The sequence below is a fragment of the Panthera pardus genome, unplaced genomic scaffold (genome assembly GCF_024362965.1).
Source record: "Panthera pardus isolate Hobbes unplaced genomic scaffold, ASM2436296v1 HiC_scaffold_17, whole genome shotgun sequence".
NCBI classification, from domain to species: Eukaryota; Metazoa; Chordata; class Mammalia; order Carnivora; family Felidae; genus Panthera; species Panthera pardus.
The window spans coordinates 87,712,424-87,735,795 of NW_026526732.1; the positions used below are offsets into that span (position 1 = coordinate 87,712,424).

Consider the following 23,372-nt stretch of genomic DNA (forward strand, 5'->3'; position numbering starts at 1 on the left):
TAATGCTGAATAAAGAAAATTTATTGATGATTTTAGTCACATTGAGTAAAATAAGTAAACTTGCCATTTCATAGTAGTCTTTGTCTATCTCACCAAGCTCTTGACATTTTGCCTTAATGTTCCATTGGTGCTTGTACAGTTTGTACTCCCCTTATGGTAACAGCCTTTCTTCTACTATTCATTACAAAAATTCATTACTATACATTGACAACTTCCTTCTGGTCTATGGCACCTGTAGGTACTGCTGTCTGTGAACTTCTCTTCATAGGAGGACTAGAGAGATGACAGCTCCTGTTATAGGAATCCAGGGAGAGGGCAGTCCAAATAGGCAGGGTCACAGGGTGGTAAGAGCACAGAGCTGGGAGTTAGCCATCTCAGTTCTACACTTGTCATTATCTAGCTATGTGGCCTTGGGTAAGTTATTTAGCCTCTCAGGCTCAGTTTCATCATGTATAAGTGAGGGAGTGGGTCAGTAATTTTCAAACTGTAATTCAAGAACCATCCTGAGTTCTCATTTTAAATGCAGATTTTCAGGCCTCCTGGAAATTTCCCAGTGTGAGAGTCTGTATGTTTAACAAGCTCCCTGAGTGATTCTGATGCTCACCATGAGTGAGGGCCAAGTGAGACAATTTTCTTATTTTATTTTATTTTTTTAACTTTACTTTGCTTTATTTTATTTTATTTTTGCAGAAACTACTCAGTGTCTCTTCCCTCTTACTCCCCCAAAGGAGGAGAAGAACGATTATCAATGACCAAGGGCAGCTGCGAAGACAACACCCAGAGTGAGCTTCACAGGAAGGAACACTGCACCCTCTCCTCATAGTTTCAGGTACTCTACATGTTCAGAGAAACTTCTCTAGTAACAAACGATAGAAATGATCCCTGAAGGTATAGTCTTGACAAGTGTCTGATTTTAAAATCCTGGGATAGAATTTGAACTTTTGGTACCTTAGTATCTTTCATCAGATACTTATTTCAAAGAGTTCTGTTTTCTTTTGTTAATAAAAATAAACATAAAGCCATTAAAATTTAAGATGCTAAGTAAATACTGACTATCATTGCATGGAGTAAACAACAATAACACAGTCTAAGGTACTAGTTATCAAAACAGCTTGGGACTATTTGGTGTTCATACACTGAATAAAAATATTAGTGCCTCAATAGAATTGTATCCATATCATTAAGAGGTATTAATACAGTGTTGCAGGAAAAAGCAGCATCGCCTGTCTACAAGACACAGCAGGATCAATATGATTGACAAGGAATACAGAGTTCCATGCAGTCTTATTAAGAAAACAAAGTAGTTGTTTAGACTCTTAAAGTCAGCTTATTTAATTATAAAATATGCCAAATATATCACCCAACAGATTGGAGACAGTCTGTTGGCTGATTTATTTTTACTTTGATATGGCACTCCTTGCATATTTTTCAAATTCTTAAGTGACTATTCAGGAGGAAAAATCTCCTGATACCATTTAATACTTTCCTGGGGGATATTCTTTATATTCTGAGGAATTTAAGTCACCCAGCTAATTGCTTCCATTTTTTGTGTTTTCTGTTTCACGAGGAATAACCAAACTGAAATTCTGTAGCAGTTTTGACTTTTCTCACTCAACAAACTCTTCGGTGGTTCTCAAACCCATACCTGAGGCAAGCACCTCACTTATCAGTGAGAAGACTCAAAAACAAGTAGGTAGGGGGTGTAAACCAAGTGAGATGAGAACAGAATCTCCAGGAATATGTGTAATTTTGAAAAGTTCCCAGGGTATTTTTCTCTAGTGTTTGAGTTCCAAATCTGGGTCCCAAACCTGTCAAATAGCAATTATTCATATATGTATTCATAAGAGGCTAAAAAGCTTTAAATACAGTACTTGTTATGGTCCTGTAAAAACAAGACATTACAACTGGGAGTAAACAGGGAACTTAACTACCAAAAGTATATAAACGCTTGGCCAAGAATGATACTATTTTCAAAATAGTATGGTTATTGATCGCTACATTGGTATAGACATTGTTATTTTCTCAAGCTGTTTCCCTTTCTCTTTTTACCATTGCCTTCTTTCTAGCCCACTAGTAAGGTAAAATAGATAAAACTTCTTAGTAATTATTCTCACTTCCTTTTCTTCCTTGTTTTTCATGAAAGACTTGGAAATTAACTTGACCCCTGAAGAACAGGTAGATTGATTACTTGAGAAAAGGCAGATAATATATCAATTAGAAGGAAGGGTATGCTCAGTGATTAGTACATAAGAGCAGCTGAGAAGTCCTTCTTGGCTGAGGCACAGTAGGAGGATGGGTATGGGATGTATAGGGAGGACCAATCCTAGTGAAATGTCAAATGTCAGGCTGCAGTGTGAATAAGAAAGAATGAGGAACCATTGAAGATTTTAAGGAAAGAATCACATTCAGTAACTGCCATTCTAGAAGATTCATCTGGCAGCAGGATAGTGTATGGCTTGGAGAGAAGAGCAAGCGGAAGCAGGGAGAGTAGTTAGGAGGATTGAAAGCAGATCCTAGATGAGCATGTCTCCTTCACAAGTTGCCATTTTGTTTTTCTTAACTTCGAAACTTCTTGAAAGAACTGTGTTCACCTACTGTCTTTGCAATTTTATTTCTGTCTCACCTCACTGAAATGGTTCTGACGAAGATTACCAATGACTTGACTGCTAAATAGAAAGGTCTCTTTTCCATCATTATTTTCTTTTACCTACTCTGCAGTGTTTGGAAATGCTGACTTCTCTCTTCATCCTTAAATATTTTTCTGTTGGATTTTTATAACATTGTTCATTTTTCTCTCTCCTCATACTTTTGATTACTTTTAAGGATCTTTTAATGATTCCTTTTACTCTGTCAACACCTTATATATTGTGAGCATCTGGAATTTCATTCTTAATCTTCTTACATCTCACTTGTGAACCATCCACACCACTGCCAACTTCTAACTCATGGGCTTCTATAACTTTGCTTATTGTCTGTGGCAAATTCCAGAGTCACAGTTTATGTTCACATGGTTCTCCCAAACTACAGACCTATGTTCCATTGCCTTTTGGACATCTCCACTTGAATGACTCATAAACATTTCAAAATCAACATGTTTAAAACTAAGCTCAATATACCCCTTCCAAAGCCTACCCTTTCCATCTCCATTGCCTATTTCAGTTAATGAGTTTGCTTTCCAATTATTTGGCTAGGCTAAATCTATCCATGCTTCTCCATTAATATTCACGTGTGGCTTATTTTGTCTTGTCTTTCTGGTTCTTCATCTTCTCTGTACCCCATTGCCCCTGCCTTTATTCAGGTCCATGTAGTTTTCCACTGAGACTCTTTCTAACTCATCCCATTCCATTCAGTCTCTTTCTACGTTAGTCTAATCCTCCACACCATCATCAGCCATATTTTTCTAAAACATATCTATACACCTCTATAGTTCTCTTCTGATTAAAAATAGCTCCCACTCTCCTTGGTGTTAGGAAAGAATCCAAAATTCCCATTATGGCATTCAAGGGATATTTTGGCCCTAAACAATTTTTCCAAGCTTCTCTCTCAACATTGCTCAAACACTCAGTCTCTGCTTCATTTAGGCTAAATGATGATGGGAAAACAATCCTCCATTTCCTGTCTCTGTAGTTTTGCACATTTCATTCCTTTCACATTCCTCCTGAATTCTTCACCTAAGAAACTTATTCTCTTGTCAAAGGACAACTCAAATCACCTCAGAGACTGGCTTATTAATGCTAGACCCAAGGGCAGCATTATTGTAGATTTGGAGTCCGCTCCTCAGTTTAGCAGGACAGAAATCTGAAATTTTCTGAGCATTCAGATCCAAGTAGATTGATTCATATCAGTTAGACTCATGACATTCACATAAATATAACACTGAGCCTGTTTATTAACTTACACTGAAAGCATAACTATCAGAACTTAAATTTCATAATCACTAGTATGAGAACTTGCTTCTCATAGGAAAATCTCCATGGGAAGCTACATTATAATCAGGTTGTTATTGAGCATTGAATTGGTGCAAGAAGATTAAGGTGGGTGATCATAATGGCTGTTGCCAAGACAGACTGATGCATCTGTCTGTGTTATAAGGATATATGTGCCAAGAAGCCAGACTGAATGTGGAAACATGGCCAACGTTTTGCCTATCTGGGATAATTCTAGAGACAGACTAGGAAAGCTATTGCTACCTTTTTTAGACTGCAGAGCACACTATGTTCCTTTTGGTCCCACAGCCTTTCTCTATAGCTGTGGAACTTGAACATCTCAAGCATTTTTATCTGTGATTATAAATGTAGCCCTTGTAATTGTGATGTCTCTGATGGATTCTCCTGCCTGTGCCCTGCCAAGGAACTTCCAAGAATGCTTGCTTGGGTTTATGCATAAGCCTTGATCATCCTTCTATGCCATAACCAACTGTATAACCTTTAAATCTTGGTATTTCCAAAAGGGCCATCTCCAATTTGGAGTTCTGTTTTCCATGTACGGATGGGATTATATACCTACCACCTAATAACCACAGTCATCATCCTTTCTTTCCTGTAGTATAGCATCTTAAAGGTCTCCCTTAGTCCACGCTTGCCCTCCTATCATCTATCCTCCATATAGCAGAGTATTGTTCAAAATCATGTCAGATCATGTCACTCCTTTGTCCAAATCCTTCCAATAGCTTTACACATCACCCAGAGAAAGATTTTGTTTTCCATTATTCTCTCCCTGGATGACTCACCTCCAGCCCCACTGGCCTTCCCACTCTTCTGTGAATAGACCAGGTACCTGCCCTCCTTGCACCTTGTATTTGCTCTTTCCTCAGCCTGGCTCTCTCTTCTGCTGATAGCTTCTTGGCCGTCCCTGCTCGCTACATTTAAAATAGAAAGCCTCTTCTCTATTTCCCTTTCCTTCATTGCTCTTACACCATTTAATCCACTGTGTATTTGTTTGTCTGTCATCTGCATCTTGCTACTGGATGGTAAACTCCACAAGGGTTGAGGCTTTGTCCCTTTCATTCTCTGCTGTGTTTCCCAGGAGAACTGGGCAGTGCAGGGCCTGCCATGGAATAGGTGCCCCATGAGCATTTGTGGAATAAATGAATCCAAAGTCTTTGCCTTCACTTTTTTCATGGAGATGCAGATATTTAAAAGTAATCATAGGTATGTGTCTTTATGTTCCTCCCCCCTTATTTTTTCCAGGAGGAAAAACTTGTTAAGGCAATAGAGAAAGTATTTGTTTTTGATTTCTGTATTAATCAGAGTTCTCTAGAGAAACAGAACAAATATGATGTGTAAATATATGTATATGTATATGTATATGTATATGTATATGTACATATACATATGGAGAGAGAGACAGAGAGACAGAAACGGAGAAAGAGACAGAGAAAGATTTGAAGGAATTGGATCACATGATTGTAGGGGCTGGGGAGTCCAAATCTGCAGGATAGACCAGCAGGCTAGAAACCCAGGTAAGAGTTCATGCTGCAGCCTGAGTTCAAAGGTAGACTGCAGAATTACCTCTTCCTCTGATGAACCTCAGTCTGTTTTCTCTTAAAGGCTTCAAATGATTGGATGCCCACCCACATTATAGAGGATAATTTGCTTTACTCTAAGTCTTCTGCTATAAATGTTAATATCTAAAAAATAACTTTATAGCAATATCCAGACTGGGACTTGACCAAATATATGGATGCCACAGCATACAAAAGCACATAAAATGAACCATCACAGTTCCTCACTTCTGGTTTTTCTGGCTACTGCATTCACTTGGGATCTACTGAGAGCCATGTTTATGCAGCTAAATATTGCTGGTAATTTGTGTTGAATCTCATGGTTGCTTTTATTTTTCCACATCAGCATAAAATTTGTTAGTTTACTAGTTTACTAGTTTATTACTAATTTGCTCCTACCTTAGTTTATCCAGTCTTTTCTGATCAATAGCTTATTATAGTTCCCCTAGTAATGAATTTATAACTCAAAGAATCTTCTAAATTGATTTTGATACAGATTACTTTTTGAAAAGATAGACTGTTAAAATACACAAAAACAAATTTTTAGGTTTGAAAAATACACTCAAAGTTATTTCACCAAAAGTTACCTGAGGTTTAAAAAAAACAACAAAAAAGTATTTTGGACATGATTTGAAATCAGAAATTTATTCTACACTATTTTCTAGTCTTCAATGATATACTTTTATTTTCTGAAATACTGTTCATGCCATCATTATTCTTAAAAAGTACTTTTACCCAAGCAGTTATTGGTTGTAAACTCCTTTGATTACAGCCTCGTGGATGCCAGGATCACGAGTTCAATTCTCCCAGAATCTAGTGATGTCTACTTGCTTTGGGGCCTGCAGCACAGCTTTTGGGGCCATCCCCAGCTGTTGTGCAGAGTGTGTGGTTTGGGCCTACGGGCACTAAGAGAATGGATGGATGTGTGCAAAGCTGTAGTTATTAATGGGAAGTCCATTGAAAGTCCATCACCCTATTCACTGTGATTCAGTGGTGTACACAAAAACACACCGAAAAGAGAGAGAGAGAGAGAGAGAGAGAGAGAGAGAGAGTTTAAAAAAATTGCCTTTATTTATTTGCATTTTCCATCCTCAAAAACAGAAGGAAAGACTACCAAGGGAAATTTTTTTTAATGCTCCTCCTAGACATTCTGAAAACTTCCCTAATATTTCATGTACTTTTTCAGATGATGTTTTATGTTAGCCAGAAAATCATGATCTCATCTCTCAGATTTTCCTTTTAAACACCTTTAGTGAGGTAGGTAAGGTGTTTGTAAAGCTAATGAAAATAAATATGACTTTATCTTTTGCTTCTAGAACACTTTAGATTAGGTCATGCTTTTGGAATACTTTGAGATATCTGGCACCCAAGCAAGTAAATTTCTCACTATTTTCTTTCCTTATCTTCTCTCTCTCTCTCTCTTTTTTTTTTTTTAATCATGTTTTGAAAGTGTGATTAGTATTCTGACAAGGGATTGGGGAAATTTTTGGTTTGGTGGTAAGAAATCTCAGTTACGTGTTGAATAACAAGGTGGTTTGAACAGGGTGATTAAAAAATGACAAGATGGATAATTATTTGATATTTCAACTTTAGGTTGTGCTCTTAACAATTCTTAGAACAGCTTACCTGTCATCTATTGCTTTCTGTTTGTCCGCTACTAACTCATTTCAATAGAAGCATAAAGCATTAAGGGTTTGAAGTGAGGGTCCTTAATTAGTCCTGCTGCTTTAGTGGATCTCTTTCCAGCTTTTTCATGGGGACATCTTTTCAGATTTTATCAAGGTTGGGTGAGAAAGAACTTAGAGCAGTTCATCTTTTGTTGAGAACTGACACAGCGTGCCCATTTAGTGGTAGTAGATCTTATTCCTTCCCACTTCAATGAAAAAACTGATTAGAGGGACTTATAAAAAAGCTTTATGTAGAATTTGGTAGTATGAATTTGTAAGCCTTTAGCCACGATTTCCGTAGATTCACACAGTGGCAAACTGGCCAACATTACACCTTGTCCTTGGCAACTATTTTCACATTAGCATAATTCTTATGATGTTATTTTTTTCTTTTTTTCATTTTAAAGCCTTTCTTTATATTTTCCTTATATAATTAGAAAACACGTTTAATTATAGAAGCAATTTATGCATATACTCTTGCTGTAAAAAAAAAAAAAACAACAAACAGACATTCTAGATTAAGCCCAAGTTCCCTCTGACCACTCCTGGTCCCTGATGGCCTCTCCAAAGGCAATCACTGGTATTACCAGTTGGTGTGCCTTCTTGCAGCCCTTTCTTTATGAATTTATATACATATATGTATAGGGTATACACAGGAACATAGTATGGGTGGGAATATACAGTTAAAAATGTATCACATTGTCCTTGTTTCTATTTCAGGTCTTTTGGTGCCCAGAATATTTATTATTTGAATTTTGCTCCACTTGATTAAATTTATCTGTTGACTTTGTCACATTGCAGACTTCCTTTTCCTTATCAGGTTCCTGCATATTTCTAGTGATATCCCTACATATTTTCTTTTTATTTTGGCCCCATGGTATAGCAGAATGTGATAACACACTTGTAACTCTCATATACTGCATCTTATCACCAAACATATTCTAATCTCAGCTAGCAAACTAGGGCTGCATCCAATAAAATTGGCCAGAAAAAAATGCCTTTTCTTAAAGTTTTCACTCTTGGTTTGGTGGCTATCAGGAAAGTTTTAAGTGGCACAGAATACCAGTTAAGGATTTTGGGAAAAAGGAGCTGTAATTTTTAACCTTCACTTTCCTAGAAACATAGAGGGTTACCGTGGTAGTGAAGTGATCTTGGAAGACTCATACTCTGAGACAGAATTATCCTTTCTCTGAAATGGAGAAGATAGATCAGTTGGTGAGCAATATCTCACCAGTGGCCACCCTGTAGCCAGGGCTTGCATTAGATTTATTCTTGAAAAAAGTTAAGTGAAAGCCAACTATGTGTCAATAACATCATATTTTAAGTGGAGGAAGGGAGTGTCTCAGCCAGGAATTCTAGTTGGAAGATAGCCACCCAAACTATAGGATTCCTGAATTCTGAGTCTGCATGCTTTCTTTCAGTTCCAGAACTTACACCACAAATGCGTTCTCTTTTGCCTTGGTTCTATCAATCGTCTGCCAATAAATTAGCCAGTCCTGGGCAATCTTGGTGCGATCTCATGTGTCTTGGGGTTAGGGAATGAAATCACATGGTACAAACATGGATGTCTGGTTGGTTCCTTGGGTGGGATTATAGGTGAAGGTAGTTTGAAGAGACAGAGGCTGTGATTGTGAGGCAGATACCCCTAGATATGTCTGCCACTAGGAGCACATGCAACTATTTAAATGAAAAGCCTTTTGGTGATTATGGCCAGGTAGTTTATTCATTTTTTTCTTAGAAAAATGCTCTGCATATAGCACAACAAATACAATAAAGTACGTGTCATTTCCAGTAGAGGCATGGTGTGATTAAAATTATTGGAATGCAGTCTGATGTAGTGATGGAAAATTTCAATTTTTCTCCAGAGGAGAAAAATGAGAAACAGAGTTTTTCTCTTATTTTAATTTCAATCCTGTTAGGAAATTTACATTTGCTCTTCTGTTTTCCAAAAATACAAGTACAAATTATATTTTACAATGTAAGACCATTTCATAAATGTAACTCTTTGCTTTCTGTTGCCCATATCTGATACTGCAGCAAGATATCCTGGTTCTACTTCTAAAATACATCCTGAATCTAATCACTTTTATCATATCTGTTGACCACGGTTTTTTGTTTGTTTGTTTGTTTGTTTTCTTAAAATCCTCTAACATCTAGTCCCCCAATTAGACTAATGCCAAACTCCTTATCATGGCCAAGAAGGCTTCATGATCTGACGTTACCTGTTCCCCAGATTTTATCACCACCTGTCTCACTGCCATCTACTATGTCCCAACCTCTGTAGCCATCTGCCTCTTCCTGCAATAGCTACGCTTGTTCTCATCTCCATGTGTTCTCACTTGCTTTGTTTGTTCCCTCTGCCTGGCACTCTTTCCTCAGATCGTGACATAGTTGGCTCCTTCTCATCTTTTTTGGCATAAGTGCAAATGTCACCCTTGCAGAGAGATTTTGTTTGACTCTCTGAGCCAAAGTAGCCCCTCATCACCACAACTCTTTATTTCATCACCCTTTTGAATTCTCTTTTAGCTTTTTTTCACCATCAAAAATGAGCTTATTTTATTTTTAGTTTCCTGTATTTCTTATCTGTGTCTATCTACTGCAAGGAAGGTCCCCAAGTGCAGGAATTTTTATTGTTCGTTGATGTATTGTCAGTGCCTAGGGTATTATCTAACATATGATCATCACTCTAAATATTTTTGAACGAATGAATGAATAAAGGAAAGAACAAATGAATGAATACTGTCATGCTTCATATTCTGTTATGTTTCTTGCAGTTTTATGCATAGTTGTATTAAGATATGGGGTAGGCACAAATTTTGAAATACAAGGTCTTATTGTCCCTGGACCTCCTCAGTGTTATCATCACAAATCTAAATCCTGTCTATATGTTTACAGACACATATATTAAATCTTCACTGGGAAATTTAATATAATCCTCCCATCTCCAGAGGACACAACAAAGAGGCCAGCAAAATTGTCCTTGAAGCCAGACATCTTGGTTTGAATCCAAGTTCAGTAGTTTACTAACTTTGCCACCTTAGGCCTGTGGCTTATCAGATGTAAATGCCTGATACAATGTGCAATAATGGTTGTAGTTGTTGTCCTCGCCACAATGTATATCACTTTTTAAAAAATCTTTATTTATTTTTGAGAGAGAGACAGAGTGTGAGTGGGAGAGGAACAAAGAGAAAGGGAGAGACAGAATCTGAAACAGGCTCCAGGGTCCGAGCTGTCAGAGCAGTGCCCGATGAGAGGCTTGAACTCACGAACTGTGAGATCATGACCCAAGCTGAAGTTGGCCGCTTAACCAACTGAGCCACCCAGGCATCCCTGTATATCACTTTTATAAATGAATTCATGAAACATTTTTGTGTGTCATCTGCCATTGTTACTAGCAGATTGGGGTCAAGATTGAAAAACAGCAGTTGTGAGAAAAAAATTTTTTTCCAGATAATTTGACCAGTTAGATGCTGTTTCAATATGAGTAGTTTTTAAAACAAGTTCCTTTATAGTAGCTTTTATCAAGAGCCAAAATGAATAGATATAAATGAGAATTTAGTGAATTTAACAATGTAATGTCTTATAAAATTTGAGAATTTTATAATTCGTAGGTAGAATGTAGAAAATCAAAATGAAGTTGGAGACAGATAGATTGGTTTTTTAAAACAAAAAAACAAAACGAATGAAAGCCACAATGGAATACCACTTCATGGGTTGCGTGGGTGGCTCCATTGGTTAAGTGTCCAACTCTTGATTTTGGTTCGGGTCATGATCTCATGGTTGTGAGTTTGAGCCTTGCATCCTGCTCTGCACTGACAAGTGAAGTCTGCTTGGGATTCTGTCTCTCTCTCCCTCTCTCTGCCCCTCTCCTGCTCACACATGATTTCTCTCTCTCTCTCTCTCTCTCTCTCTCTGTCTTAAAATAAATAAATAAACTTAAAAAAAAATAAATACCACTTCATACACTGTAGGATGGCTATAAAAAACAAACAAATAAACAACCTCCAGAAAATGGCAGTGGAACACTTGTGCGTTGCTAGTGGGAATGCAGAATGATGCAGACACTGTGGAAAATAGTTTGACAGTTGCTCAAAAAGTTAAACATAGAATTATATGACCAAGTAATTCCACTCCTAGGTATATAGCCTAGAACTTGAAAACAGAGATTCAAATAGATACCTGTATGCCAGTGTTCATAGTAACATTATTCATAATACCTAAAAGATGGAAACAATCTCGATGTCTATCAACTGATGAAGAAAATGGATAAAGAAAATGTGTTATAGCCACATGATGGAGTATTTTCAGCCTTAGAAAGGAATGAAGTTCTGATACATGCTACAACACGAATAAATCTTGAAAACATTACACTAAGAGCATGAAGCCAGTCACAATGGACCATATATTGTGTGACTCTATCTATATGAAATACCCAGAATAAGCAAATCCATAGAGACACAAAGTAGATTAGTGATTAGTGAGGTAGATAGTAAAGGCGATAAGTACTGACAGCTAACTGGTACAGGGTTTCTTTGAAAGAGGACGGAATGTTACAAAATTAGATTGTGGCGATGGTTGTATAACTTTGTGAATATACTGAAAAATACTGAATTGTACACTTTGAGTGACTGAATTGTATGGAATGTGAATTTTATTTCAATAAAGGTGTTAAAATGTTATTTGGAGTCAAAATTACTATTGGGATTTATAAATAAGAAGTTGTATGCAAAGGCATCTAAATTGCTCAGTGTGGGGGTGCCTGGATGGCTCAATCAGTTAAGTCTCCGACTTCAGTTCAGGTCATGATCTCACGGTTCCTGAGTTTGAGCCCCTGCATGGGACTCTGTGCTGACAGCGTAGAACCCACTTTGGATCCTTTGTCTCCCTCTGCCTCTCCCTTGCTTGTGCTCTCTGAAAAATAAACAAACATTGAAAAATCTCTGAAAAATAAATAAATTGCTCAGTATGCCACTAGATGGCTTCAATTTAAACTTCAACTTATTTGTTAACCTGTAAGAGTACGTTCCTAGTAGTTGCATACATATGTTTATCTGTGTTCATTCCAAAGTGAGGAGAGAGAACCACGGGTTTTAACCCCTATAGATTCCCTTTATTGCTATTCTGTTGTAATATTTATTATGGTGAAAAACAGATAAATTTCAGGGAAAATATTTTTGTCTCTCATTACCAATTTTTTTCCCTACCGCCATGTATGCCAAACTGCAAACTCCTTGTGTCCTAAAATCTTTATATGGGACACCTAAATTTGGTATAAGGAAAAACTCATTATTAATTCTTTTCTTCTTGAGCCAAAGTATTATAAATTCTATTTCTCTATGCCTACCATTCATAACAATTTTGTTTTGTGTTTTGTTTTGTTTAAACGACTTTTAGGCCAACACCCAGTTCCAAGTCTCTGCCATCTAGTGGCCATACTGAAGAAATACTGGTTTTCTACAGCTTTAGATGCACAAAAAAGTTGGTAGATAGACAAGAAACGTTAAGAAGCATCAGCAAATTAATGACTAATCTTTATGTTTACTCTAATTCAAAGCACTGAACTATGTGTTTACATAAAATCTTTATGACTATATCAGTCTTTTATATTCTTGGTGTTGACGGCCTGAGAAATAAAGGCTGGAAATTCAAGACATACAAATTCATTAGTAGATTCTAACCACTTATAATTGAGGCAGACTAGATTCTACAAAAGCATATCTGTTTGCAGTATATACAAAAGGTAAATGAAGAATTTTTTTGTCAGTAATATTACCTATATTTAATCTTAAGTTCTGACACATATACATGTTAAATGTTGGTATGTTCATTCTTTTACATTATGATTTAATTGATTGAATATATTTTCTCACATGTGCAGAGTGATGACTCTCTATGCCATGGGCTATTTACATGACGGATGAAATTAGGTTTGTCATGTTAAAAATCAAGAATATGGATGTCTCATTCCTTAGAATATGTAAAATCCATTGTTGGTGCTGCCTTTACCTACTGACAACATTATAATAAAGCAATTTAAAAAGCTGTTTTATAGTAAGTACACTACATTACTCATAATAAGCTATGTTTACTTCAGAGTGATTTACTTTTATAAAATTTGATAGTATAATATTTGATTTGGATCAGCTGATTTTACTCAATGACAGAAAGATACTTCTTTATTAAAAATGGAAAATACCTGATGTTAGTTTAAAAGGTAATATAAAGTACAATTATTTAAAATAGAAATGAGGTGATTCATTTACATTGTGGACTCATTTTACCTCCCTTCTCAGTAAATATTAATTTACTTTTGGAAAACTCGTGTCAGACATGTGGACAACATATTCAGTAATAACTTGGGTGGAGATTTTAATAAATCCTGCTTTCAGATACTCCAGCTGCAGCATTTATGTTCAAATGAACCAAAATCTTATTATTATGGATGAATGTAGAGAACATAAGCTTAGAACTTAATCCTCAATAGATCATCCGTTTTGGAACTGATACTGGCAGACTGAATTTTTCTATCTCCTTAGAAAATAGAATAATTAGCATGTGTCTGTGTCTGTAAATTATAGAGTTGTACATTCTTAATAGGGTTGCACAGGAGAGGGGTTGCAGAGGGTAGTGAAAATAAATTTCCTCTGGGAAGTAAGAACCCTCTTTTCTTGTTGGCAAACCTCAACTCATGGCTACATGAACTGGGCAGGAGCTGTTACAGCAAACCCTTTGCTAATGCCCACACTGAGACAATAATCTTACTTCCTGTATCCTCTTGGTTTATGCACATATTTGCCTGATTTTAGGGTGTGATTACCCATTATTTTTCTAGGGTTGATGAATTTTCATAAGTTCACTGGAAATCCACATGGTAAGTAATATTTTAATTTTTTAAGAAAGATCTACACAATTTGTTCCTGAGAGACCTGGGTCTTATACTCTTGTCATTTGAAGGCCAGGGTGAGACATCTAGCTAAACTATTAACTCTATCCTAGAAATCTGTATACATAAGGATTGTGAAAAGAAAAAGTGAACAATGTAGCAGTGTTACATTTGTAATAGAAGTGTAGAAATGTTAGGTCTTGTAATAGAAAACTATAACTTCAGTTGTAGCTGTTTGAAGATCTTTAAGGGGCTGATTTTCTTTTAGGAGTGAATGTGGGGGAAAAGAAGCAGATGTCCTTGAATTATCTCTGAAGATATCTATTGTTAATAAGAAAGAAGTAGAAATTCAGGAAAGGACCCACACGTGTCAACAGAGAAATTATGAAAGAATCCAGGAGAGGTAGTTGTCTCTGATGCCAGCATACAAAGCATGAATAGGTGTCAACAGTTCACAGAAATATATAGAAGCTGGAAGGTAAAGAACAGAGAATAACTGGTTTTGAAGAAAATTCCTCATGACCTTGGTTTCTTGTCCAAAGGATGGGGCCACTAGAGTCATTACCACTTGGTGACAGAAGAGGGCAGCAGAGAGCTGCCAGTGTGGCCTGGTTCCCACAAAGTCCATTTGGGAGATGAGGGTACAAGGGAAAAGCTGGAAAGAGAACAAGAAACCCTCTCAATGAATGTTACAGAAGTGCCAGCTAGGCTGATTAAGTGGTGAAATCCTGAAGAGGATGCCCCAGCATGATTTTCTAGCCCTAGAATGCCTTTCCTTAAAGGACCATTCAAATACCCACTTTAGCATGGCTGGGCAATGAATAGCTCAACTCCTAGGAGAGACACCAAACTGTAGTACTTTATCCAGAGCCTAATATTCACATTTAGCCATGTTAAGGATGCAATACCAGTAGAGATATTAATAGTGATGAGTGACCCTCTGCCTCTATATCAGGTGCTTGTGAATGTCACTAAGTTTCCATATAGCCTTTTCTCATCACTTGGTATTATCTCTGCGTGTCACACTTGAAGTTGATTTATACATGACTTCCATCTTCTTGATCTCAACATAATTTTAGAATCAAATCCACATGATTTAAGTACTCTAAAAGAATATCTCCAATGGTTCCGGACAGTGCTTTTGTGTCACACTTGTTCCTGAAACTGTGATGGGTAACACTACCACCAAGAGCAAGGTCAAGTTCAAGGTAGTGAACCAAGGTAGGGAGGATCAGGCTAGTGCTATTGTACTAGAAAGGTAGGGTTTAGTGTCTATATTCATTTAGTAAATGCACCACTAGATAGATTAACTATTTCACTTTGTCTGTCACAAATGAGCAGGCTTGGCTCAACTTTATCTGAAACCAGAAGGAGACTGGACGTTCTACAGGTGGTGGTTAGTTGTTGATGGATTCATTAGGTGTTTATTCTCATCTACTAGTAGTAACACATTTGAACCAGCTTGTTACTGACTCCTAAGTGCCAATTGTTAGCATCTCATTTATATCACATTGGTAGCTTAAAAGTGGCCATGAAGGACATATTTACACCACAGAAATGGGAAAACCCTACAAATGAGTCTCCACCCTTCCTTTCCTGAATGCTGCTTATTAACCATTTCCCAGCACACCAGTGACTAGGTACCAGGCACAATGCTAGGCCCTAATTCTGGAATGGACAGAGATGATAGGATTACCTCACCGTTTTCATGCTTTTCACCTTTTTCTTTTTAATTATTAGACTCTCCAATGATGCTCAGTACTATAAACTATGAAAGTGGAAAATTACCATTTCCCCACCTACCTTCTGATTTTATAGTCATAAATGGTTTTTCTTCTGAATGTCTAGTTCTGGTAGGATGCCAAATGGTTTGGATCAGGTTATGTGCATACATCAAATAAAACCTACACTAGCATATGAGAAACGCAGTGTTGACTTTGCTGTTAGTTAACTTGGGTGAGACAAATGTCCTCCCCAAACCTGAGTTTCTTGGTCTGTAAAATAAAGGGGCTTGGTCTAGTGACCTCTGGTTATTCTAACATTCTGGATTACAAGTCTAATTTTCTTTTGGATTGCCAAGTATCTATATACTTAGAGAGGGTTATTAGGCATCATCTCTAAATAATTTACCCCACATCTCTATTTTAAACCACTTTTTGTTCCCCAAAACGTGATGTGTCAAGTCTCTGGGCCTTTGCATTTAATATTCCCTTTTATGGATTGTCCTACCTTCCCCTCTGTCCATCTGACAAAATCCTGCTCCTCTTTGAAGGATCAGCCTATGTGTGACCAGCACTGTAAAGCTTCTAGGACTCTCTCGGCACCCTTTAGTGTCCTCCTCTCCCACTGGCACATGTGGAGGCTACATGGCAAGGAATCCGACTGTATGCATGGGCACTCCAGAGTCTCTATGCTGGCTCAACCTTCTGTTTATCTTCTTGAATTCATTTGTTCCATCTGCTACTGCTTGACTTTCACTTCTTCACCTACCACTCCCCTTTGGACTTGATGTGTTAGAGGAGCTCTTTGGATATTACTTTAATTCTCCTTTTGTTCTTGACCCCTAAGGACCATTTCCTTTACTCTAACTCTCATACCTTGTTTCAATTCCTGAAATACCAGGCCTACTCACAGACCTAATTCCCCACTGCCTGAGAGGTGTGTTCTGATAAGAGCTCAGAAATACTGTAAGGATGAAACCATTCTTTCATTTATGTGTTCTCTGTTCATTTATGTGTCCACAGTTCATGTATAGACCATAAAAGTGCTCAAGGAATGCTTGTTGAGTGAATGAACAAATGAATGAATAGGATGAGAAGAACTAACCCAGCAGAAAATCTGCTTAGGGACCACTAGTGAAATGCATGCTTGATCTCACTTCTTGTATGCTGGTCATTGAGTTTGGGTTTTTACCTATGGATTGGTGATTTTCAAACTTTTTTAGGGCTTCCCACAGGATATGAGAAAACTGGATATTTTTACCAGCAAAATAACATACAACATAAAAAAGTTTGCACAGAATTTCAGTACCCTCGAAAAATCCCTTTGAAGGCCATTCCTGAATGTCAGGCAAATAACCTCTCTATTATACACAGTGGGGAAGCACTGGAAGTTTCAAGTCTGAGAATGACATGATAAAAATAGCACTTTTAGGAGGAATTCAGGATAGACTGGAAGGCTGGGAACTCTGAAGATCTAGAGGATCTTGGTATAAGGTGACAAAGGGCTGAAATATGATACAGTGTGGGCAGACATAAGAGATATCGGAAAGGAAGAATAAAAGGCTTGATTACCAGTTGTATGGAAGAACCAACTAATAATTATTCTGTGCTCTTGAAATAGAATCCTTGAACAAGTTAAAGATTGATCTCTTAAAGAGACAAAACATGATAATCATCACCTGATTTTAAAGAGTGATACTGGCACATGTAAAATAAGTTAATATTTCCAAATCTATCGACTCATTCATTGGGAACAGTAAATTTGCATGCCCAGTTATCTACTGACCACTGGCACCTTTCCCTTTCTCCCTCTATTCCTCCCCTCCGGGATTTTTAATACAAAGCATATCATACTTTTCTATAAATTATGTTTTTCCAACTCTTAAAAAAATGAAATAACCTTTTTCTCCTGTTTGGTGATCAATTTAAACAAAATATCTTCCTGTAAAACCTGTGCTTAATTCTGTTGGACTTTATCACGTTCAGGTTGGTAAACTCATACCTCAGTAATTCCCAATTCTAATTTATGATATTGCTAGTGTGCAAGGAGCATGAGTAACTCTGCCCAGAAATGCATTAAAAGCACATAAGATTTAGAAGATATCAGGCTTAGTATACCTTAAGAATAGATATTAAGTGAACTCTGTGGGGATAAAACTTAATAAATTTAAGTATGTGAGAGAAACTTAATACAAGCTCAAGTCATTTAGAAATTCCTTTGACTACATCTCTATCAGAAGATAGGCAAAAGTGGTCCATTTTGTTCTTATAAGATTTTCTGCAACTTTTAGTCATTTTTCCAGCTGATTTGTTTTCTCCTTTTCTCTTGTCTTTGGGCAAACACTCCTTCCCAGACTTGTCTCTTCACTTGTGTCCTTAACCTTAGTCTTTCAATTCTCTTCATGAAAACTGACCCACTTATGGTCTCCTGTCTTCATAACATTGCCAGTTTCTTACTTTATTGGCTCTTTCTCACCAGTGTACAAACAACCTCAAGTGGGTTTGCTGTCATTTCATGTACCCATCCTCTCCTTCTCCTTTGTTTCTTTGATCAGATCCAGTATGGCCTACTCATTTTGCCTCACCTCCCAGTCTATCTTTGCATTAAATAGGATGCATGGTGGATTATATTGTGGTAAAAGATTCTCAATGGCTTAGTGAAACAGAAATGTATATACCTTTACATCATAATCTGATGCAGGCTAGGCAGGCCACTTTTCTCCTAGTTGCATCTCAGAGACCCAGGCAACATCTAGTTCAACACTGCCGTGTTAGATTTGAGTCCTTTGTTTTCAGCCACACAGCCAAGGGAAAGAGTATACATATAGAAGATATCCTTGAATTTAACTGCCTAGACCAGAAGAGACATCTCTCATTTGCCTTTATGTTCTACTTTAAGAACTGGTCGTATTGCCCCAATTTGATGCACGAGGGATACAAAATATCTAGGAGCACATAGATATTCAATGAGCACCAATGATCTTGACCCCATTCCCATCTCTTCATATCATGTTTCTGTTCCCACCTCTCTGAAGGAGTGAAAGAGCATATCATGAACTTGACATCATCCATGTCCTTCAGGCTGCATTGGCTAGTGCTTTGGAAGGCAAGGTTATAAACACTAAATTGAATATAAGATTTGGAAATTTAAACTAGCCTAGGCTGGACTAGATTTTTAAAATATTCATAGTGACCTAAAAGCCAGAGGATCTGCCTGAGATGCTGTTAAGGTCAGGAAAAGAGATTTGACAAAACATATTTGAAGACAGTGATTGGGAAAAAATAAAATGTGTAATGTTTGCACCTTATTGGGTTCAAGACTGTCCAATATTAAGCCTAGTTGAGAAAATATTAAACTTACTTGAGAAAATAATATCTTTAGATATAAAGAAAACTGACATTTTACTGTTAAATGTAAGCTATGTGAAAGAGCCAAACACTAATAATGCTATTCTTTTGTCTTTGAATAAACTTAAAGACTGCTTTTACTTCAGTTTAGATAACAGAAAAGGGAACTTAATCACATTTTAAATTAAATTCAAAGATAGATCTTCTAAAAATAATTGAAATTTGGTGAATGTCTTTCTGCTAAGAGTGCTGTGAAACTCTCATAATTAGATTAATGTGTTTAATTCCCCTAGAGTATTGCAGTGTGACTCAGCCCTAATCATAAGGCACATCACACCTAAACAAAGTAAATGCCCTTAATGTCCTTGCAGTGACCTCTTGAGTGGAGTTTTCAAATTTTCATACATATTTTTAACTTCTGGAGACTTTAGTGTAAATTATGATTCAAAGATAGAGTTTAATTAATAATGTATGTCCATGGATAATTAAAAAGAACTCTTCTTTTATGGAAAAAAAATACATTAGGTATGAAGAAAATGTCTCAGAAATGTTCAGAGGTTTGGAATGTGCTTTATATATGTCATCTTAACTTTACTATTTCTTAAACCATCCCACTGCAATTTGAAATCTTCTTTGTTTTTAAAGATCTGTAGGGAAAAAGATTTCAACATTGCACAGCTTAACCATCCTTCCAGTCACAACCAAACCTGTGCATTATTGATTATACTGAACATTCTTTATTGTATATTTCTTAAAGCCAAGACTATTGTATCTTACAGGTTTTCTTACTTATTACTTATTTGTATGAATTGTTTATACATCAATAATTTTAAATCCATTTTCCCTGCTGGGAGACACAACCTTTATTTGTTATGAAATAGCAAATTTCTGGGATCCCAAATAATGTTGGGATTGAAAAGATATTTATCCCATGATTTTAAAATTGCAAGGACCCTACCAGGACATGTATGGCACCACTTAATTTTACAGAGTCCAAAGAACTCTGCAATTTCACTGACTGGAGGCAGAGCTGGAACTCAACTGATTTTCAGGCCAGTGCTCTGTGCTTTATATAATAATTTCTTCATTGTGTACACCTCTTTACGTAGACTAGATGGAAAGGCTGATTTAGGGTCTCAGCAAGCAAGATTAATAGCAATAAGTAAAAAGTACTATGGACAAATTTAGAGGGGATAGACAAAATAAAATCCAAATTAGAGCACCCAAATATATAAAAAATGTATAATAAACATAAATGAACTCATTGAAAATAATACAGTATTAGTAGGGGATTTTAACAACCTATTTACGTCAATGGACAGATCATCTAAAGAGAAAATAAACAAGGAAACAATGGCTCTGAATGACACACTGGACCAGATGGACTTAACAGATATATTCAGAACATTTCATCCTAAAACAACAGAATACATATTCTTTCACATACACACAGAACATTCTCCAGAATAGACCACATATTAGGTCATAAAACATGTCTTAACAAATACAAAAGGATTGAGATAATACCATGCACCTTTTCTGACCAAAACGCTATGAAACTAGAAGTCAACCATTAGAAAAAATTTGGAAAGACCACAAACACATGGATGTTAAATAACATGCCACTAACATTAAATGAGTCAGCCAGGATATAGAAGAAATTGAAAAATACATGGAAACAAATGAAAATGAAAACACAATGGTCCAAAATCTTTGGGATGTAGCAAAAGCAGTTTGAAGATGGAAGTATATAGCAATACAAGTGTACCTCAAGAAGCAAGAAAAATCTCGGGGCACCTGGGTGGCTCAGTCAGTTAAGCGTCTGATTCTTGATTTCAGTTCAAGTCATGATCTCATAGTTTGTGAGACCAAGCCCTGTGTTGGGCTCTGTGCTGACAGCACGGAGCCTGCTTGGAATTCTCTCTCTCCCCCTCTCTCTCTGCCCCTCCACCCTCAAAAAATAACGAATCAATTTTTTTTTTTAAAAAAAGGCAAGGAATATCTCAAATAAACAACCTAACCTTACATGCAAGGAGCTAGAAAAAGAACAACAAATGAAGCCTAAAGCCAGTAGAAGGAAGGGAATAATAAAGATTAGACTAGAAATAAATGATAAACTAAAACAAACAAAAATCCCAATATAATAGATCAGTGAAACCAAGAGCTGATTCTTTGAAAAAATTAATAAAATTGATAAATATCAAGCCATACTTATCAAAAAGAAAAATGACCTAAATAAATAAATAAATAAATGAGGAAAAATAAAAAGCCAACACCACAGAAATGCAATTATAAGAGAATATTATGAAAAACTACATGTCAACAAATTGGACAACCTGTATGAGATGGATAAATTCCTAGAAAAGGATAAACTACCAACAATGAAACAGGAAAAGAATAGAAAACTTGAACAGACTGATAATTAGCAAAGAAATTGAATTGGTAATCAAATCAGTCACAACAAACAAACTACAGGGCCAGATGGCTTCACAGGCAAATTCTATCAAACATTTAGAGAAGAGTTAATACCTATTATACTTATACTATTCAAAAAAATAGAAAAGGAAGGAAAAGTCATTCTATGAGGCCAGAATTACCTTGATACCAAAACTAGATAAAGACACCATTAAAAACGAGAACTACAGGTCAATATCCCTGATGAAGATGGATGCAAAAATTCTCAATAAAATACTAGGCAACCAAATCCAACAATACTTTAGAAGAATCATTCACCACTATCAAGTGGGATTTATTCCTTTGTTGCAAGAGTGGTTCAATATTCACAAATCAATCAACATGATACACTGCATTAACAAAAGAAAGGATAAGAACCATATGATCATTTCAGTAGATGCAGAAAAGGCATTCAACAAAGTATAGCATCTATTCATGATAAAAACCCTCAACAAAATAGGTTTAGAGGGACATACCTCAACATAATAAAGGACATATACAAAAAACCCACAGCGAATATCACCCTTCATGGGGAAAAAGAGACATAAGGAATCAATCTTATTACAGTTGCACCAAAAACAACAAAATACCTAGGAATAAATCTAACCCAAGAGGTGAAAGACCTGTAATCTGAAAACTATCAAATAGTGATGAAAGAAATTGAAGATGACACAAGGAAATGGTAAGACATTCCATGTGCATGGATTGGAAGAACCAATATTATTAAAACATTTATACTACCCAAAGAAATCTACAGATTTAAAGCAATATCTATCAAAATATCAACAGCATTTTTCACAGGACTAGAACAAACAACTCTAAAATTTGTATGGAACCACAACACAAACCAAGGCAACCTTGAAAAAGAAAAGCAAAGCTGGAGGCATCACAATTCTAGACTTCAGATTGCATTACAGAGCTGTGGTGATCAAAACAGTATGGTTCTGGCACAAAAACAGACACATAGATCAATGGAACAGAATAAAAAAACCGGAAATGAACCCACAACTATCTGGTCAATTGATCTTTGACAGAACAGGAAAGAATATCCAATGGGAAAAAAGATGGTCTCTTCAATGAACGGTGTTGGGAAAACTGGATGGCGGCATACAGGAGAATGAAACTGGACCACTTTCTTACACCAACCACAAAAATAAATTTAAAATGAATTAAAGACAGAAATGTGAGACAGAAAACTATCAAAATCCTACAAAAGAACACAGGCATTGACATTGACATTGGCCATAGAAACTTCTTTCTAGATATGTCTCCTGAGGCAAGGGAAACAAGAGCAAAATAAACTAATATTAGGACTTTATCAAAATAAAAAGCTTCTGCACAGCAAAGGAAACAACTAAACTAAAAAGCAACCAATGGAATGGGACAAGATACTTGCAAATGACATATCTAATAAAGGGTTAGTACCCAAAATATATAAAGAACTTATAAAACTCAACATCCCCAAAATGAATAATCCAATTAATAAATGGGCAGAAGACAGGAATAGGAAAAAATATTCTTTTTTTCCAAAGAAGACATACAAATGGCAAACAGACACATGAAAAGATGTTCAACATTACTCATCATCAAGGAAATATAAATAAAAATGACAATGAGATATCACTTCATACTTGTCAGAACGGTTAAAATCATGTGTTGGTGAGGATGAGGAGAAAGGGGAACCCTCTTGCACTGTTGGTGGGGATGCAAACTGGTGCAGCCACTCTGGAAAACAATGTGGAATGTGGAGTTCCCTCAAAAAGGTAAAAATAAAACTACCCTATAATCTAGCAATT

At 36.4% G+C, this 23,372-nt stretch overlaps 1 non-coding gene across 1 annotated transcript; it reads right to left on the reverse strand.

The window, feature by feature from the left end:
* Positions 1 to 692: 692 nt before the first annotated feature.
* Positions 693 to 898, reverse strand: LOC128777938 (small nucleolar RNA U3). The gene has a single exon (XR_008423232.1). It is a non-coding gene; the product is annotated as a small nucleolar RNA U3 (small nucleolar RNA).
* Positions 899 to 23,372: the final 22,474 nt, after the last annotated feature.